Source organism: Dasypus novemcinctus, chromosome 30 (genome assembly GCF_030445035.2).
Source record: "Dasypus novemcinctus isolate mDasNov1 chromosome 30, mDasNov1.1.hap2, whole genome shotgun sequence".
Lineage (NCBI taxonomy): Eukaryota > Metazoa > Chordata > Mammalia > Cingulata > Dasypodidae > Dasypus > Dasypus novemcinctus.
In genome coordinates, this window is record NC_080702.1 from 40,276,108 (window position 1) to 40,280,384 (window position 4,277).

The window sequence follows — 4,277 nt, forward strand, 5'->3', positions numbered from 1 at the left end:
AAATTTTCTTGGAAAAATGGAAGAAAGGAGGAAAGGAGAAGAGGAAGGAAAAGAAAGGAGGAAGGAAGGAAGGAAGGAAGGAAGGAAGGAAGGAAGGAAGGAAGGAAGGAAGGGAGGAAGGAAGGAAGGAAGGAAAGAAGGAAGGAAGGAAGGACTGACTCTTATAATAAACAAAATCCAATCTGGTTTTGGAGATGCAACATTCTGTCCCATGGGAATACGTTGGTGATGATGAAGTTTAAGCTCCTTTAATCTTGTAGGGGGAGGAGAAGCCCTGGCCTTCGGGCCCTCCAGCCTCCACAGCCATGGCACATGCACTCAGAGTTGGGTTTGTCCTGGAGGTGGCAGCAAGGTCGGTGGGGCAAGCGTAAGATGGAGAGGATCTCGGGCTACATCTCACCCTGCTCCTGGTTGCAGAGGCGCTGGTGGATGAAACTTGAGTGCACCTCGTCCAGGCTGAAGTCAGCCAAGACAGAGTGTAGCACGGGGGTGCCCAGAGGGCCTCGAAGCTGGGGGCGCTTCAGCGTGCATCAAACGCACGTGCATCTCCCCGGCTCTCTGCGCTGACCCTGCACCCGGCTCCTGGCACCAGGCACTGGGACCCTCGCTGCCCCAGGTGGTGGAGGGGGGCAGGCAGCCGTACACGCCTATCGGTTACTTGCTGCAGGTGGCACTTGCTGACGACCCGCCCCGCTGCGCCCGCGCAAGGCCGTCTTCAGTACCCAGGGACCCCTCTGGCCAGCCTGCGAAACAGCCCCTTCCTCACCCAGGCCAACAGGGTCACGAGCTTCGTCAGCCGCGTGGAGTATGACAGAGAGCCCTTCCCCCCACGCTGCCACCATCGGGATTCCAGAAGGGTACTGCAGCCAAATTCCGGATCCACAGGACTGTGTCCGGGAACGCTTTGACATCGAGACGTTCCGGATCAGCGTTCCCCAGGGGCTGCAGGAGCACTTGGGCGGGGAGTCGGGCCTGTTCCTGCTCGACAGTCGCACCCTCTGGGCCTCCGAGGAGGGCCGGCTGGTGATGGACATCACGGCCACCAGCAGCCACCGGGTGGTCATCGCGGTACACCTGGGCCTGCAGCTCCTGGTGGAGACGCTGCACGGGCAGAGCATCAGCCACAAGCCGGCGGGCCTCGTCAGGCGGCTCGGGCCACAGAGCAAGCAGCCCTTCCTGGGGGCGTTCTTCAAGGCCACCAAGGGCCACCTACGCAGCGTCGGGTCCGCGGCGGGCAAGCAGCGCAGCCAGAACCCCTGCAAGACGCCCGAGAGCCAGGAGACGCTGAGGATGGCCAACGTGGCAGAAAGCAGCAGCAGCGACGAGGGGCAGGTGTGTAAGAAGCACGAGCTGTGTGTCAGTTTCCGCCACCCGGGCTGGCAGGACTGGGTCATCGCCCCCAAAGTCTATGCTGCGTAGTACTGCGAGAGGGGGAGTGCGCCTTCCCACTCCACTCCTACCTGAACCCGCCAACCACGCCATTGTGCAAAGGCTCGTCCACTTCATCAGGTCAGAGACCGTGCCCAAGCCCTGCTGCGCTCCTACCCAGCTCAATGCCATCTCCGTCCTCTACTTATGACAGCTCCAATGTCATCCTGAAGAAACACAAACACATGGTTGTCCCGGCCTGTGGCTGCCCCTCTTCTCCGGGAAGGCACGCACTTTGGGGCCACATTTTTCTGGATCCTTGGTCTCTCGCTGCCCAAGTTCTCCCACTGCCCAGCCTTGGCAAGGAGCCACCAGACCAACCACCCTCCCTTTCCTTTCCCCCACTATAAAGATGCAGGCATATTAAGGAATTCAAGATACAAATAGCTTTTGATCCTTTTTTATCATGGGCATCTCATCCTATGTTCAAGATCCTATAAACTGCTGCAGACAAAACCTAGCAGGAAAAATATACATACGTATACATATATGTATATGTATATGTATACATATATGTATATGTATACGTATACATATATGTATATGTATATGACAGGCTTATATATAAAGAAAAATTTGCCTGTCCACAGCCTCAGGCTGTGAAGTCTCAGCCCTGCACTGACTCATTTCCAGGGGTATTATACCTGCCCTTCTCTCAGGCCACCCAGCAGAAGGAGCAAAGGGGCACCCCCAGAGTGAGTACAGTTGTGTCTGTGCTTAGCAAAAACTGACATGGAAGTTTATTAATGTCACAATAAAAAAAAGGAAATGGTTAGGATGTTACAGATATATTTTCCTAAGCAATTTATTCCCCTCCCCCCAAAAAAAGATCCTTTAATCTACTCAAATCGTTCATCTTCAAATAACCTTTTTCATCATCTATATTACTGGGATTTCTCACAAATTTAATAAATCTGTATTTTTTAAAAATTATTTATTTATTTATTTTTTAAATTACATTAAAAAAAAATATGAGGTCCCATTCAACCCCACCGCCCCCGCCCCCCACTCACCCCACAGCAACACTCTCTCCCATCATCATGACACATCCATTGCACCTGGTAAGTACATCTCTGAGCATCACTGCACCCCATAGTCAATGGTCCACATCATAGCCCAGACTCTCTCACGTTCCATCCAGTGGGCCCTGGGGGGTTCTACAGTGCCCCGTAATTGTCCGTGAAGCACTATCCAGGACAACTCCACGTCCCAAAAACGCCTCCACATCTCATCTCTTCCTCCCGTTCCCCACACCCAGCAGGCCCCATGGCTACTGTTCCCACACCCATTCCACATTTTCTCTGTGGACATTGGATTGGTTGTGTCCATTGCACACCTATGTCAAGTGAGGGCTTAGATTCCACATGGGTACTGGATGCACTCCTCCCGCTTCTAGTTGTAGACACTCTAGGCTCCATGTTGTGGTGGTTGACCTTCTTCAACTCCATGTTAGCTGAGTGGAGTAAGTACAATAAATCAAAGTGTAGGAGCTGAAGTCTGTTGAGGCTCTGGGCCTGGGTGTCATATTATCAGTCCAGAGATTCAAATCCCCTACATATATCTTAAACCCAGCACCAACTACAATTCCAATAAAGTAGCATGCAAGTCTTGTGAAAAGAGATCCCCTCTGAGTCCAATTCCATCACGCAGAAACACCAGCTCCAAAGAAGGGCCATCTGTCATGGCAGTGAACCACTTCTGCCATGACCATAGAACCCGTGGGTCTCTTTATCCCTCAAAAGAACCAATACCTGGGGTTGTATCTACCTTATCTGTCTCTTAGACTCTGTTCAGTTGTACATAGGGGTATTCCTTCTGACAACCTCCAGACTCTTTTTTAGAGACTCACAGCCTTATAATCTCATTTCTCCTTTCCATTTCCCCCTTACATTAGGTCAAACCTCTTCCCGAAGTCATGTTATTATATGTAGACAGGTATATTCTGCTGTTCCGCATTGAATCTTTAATTCAAGGTCATTTTCTAGTTGCTTCTTCAGCTGGTATGTGGTAGTGATCCCTCGGTGCCAGGGAGGCTCATCCCCGGGTGTCGTGTCCCACGCTGGGGGGAATGCATCGCATCTACACGCTGAGTTTGGCTGTGAGAATGGCCACATTTGAGTAACATGAAGGCTGTCAGGAGGAAAGCCCCAGGCACAATGCTACTCTAGGCCTTGTTCTTATTGCAGGTGTATAGGCTCAAAAGTGTAGCCATTAGTATCAAGAGCCCACTGTTGGGCCCTCCTTCCTTCCTGGTTCTTGCCGTTGCACCTGGAGGATTGCCGCTGCTCTCCCAGGGCCCACAACAGTGACCCCCCGGCCAGGAGCCCAGTACGCCCCCAGATGTTGTTTTTAATTGCTTCCACTATGAGTATATATAGACATTACCATATACCCTGGGCATATGCCCTGTATAACTCCCTGTCAACCATATATATCTTGTCAATACCATCCCATATCAGTATTCCTCCGCTGCCATTGTTGAACCACTCTATGATCCAAAACTTCCCGTAAAGTGAATCCCAACATAATGTCAGCTTCAGAAGAGTCTTAGATCACCAAAATTCATATATACAATATACAGTATTTCCCCAGATCCACCATAAAACCTTTTGCCTTCCACAGCAATAATCTTTTAACTTATTCATATCATATTTCCTGAAACTGATGTACAGATTCCGAAACTATAGTTTTCAAACAAGGTAACATTTGTGCTTACTATGTGGTCCATACTTTAGGTTGTACAGTTTTCTAAATTTTTTAGTTATCCTATGTTTTGTCTTATGGTTTTCATTATTAGTCTGTCGTCCCCTATATGATTTGGTGTAATATTAGCTGTTTTATATTCATCC

General features: G+C 50.1%; 1 pseudogene; it reads left to right on the forward strand.

The window, feature by feature from the left end:
- Window positions 1–372: 372 nt before the first annotated feature.
- Window positions 373–1,778, forward strand: LOC131276828 (bone morphogenetic protein 7 pseudogene; annotated as a pseudogene).
- The last annotated feature ends 2,499 nt before the right edge of the window (window positions 1,779–4,277 follow it).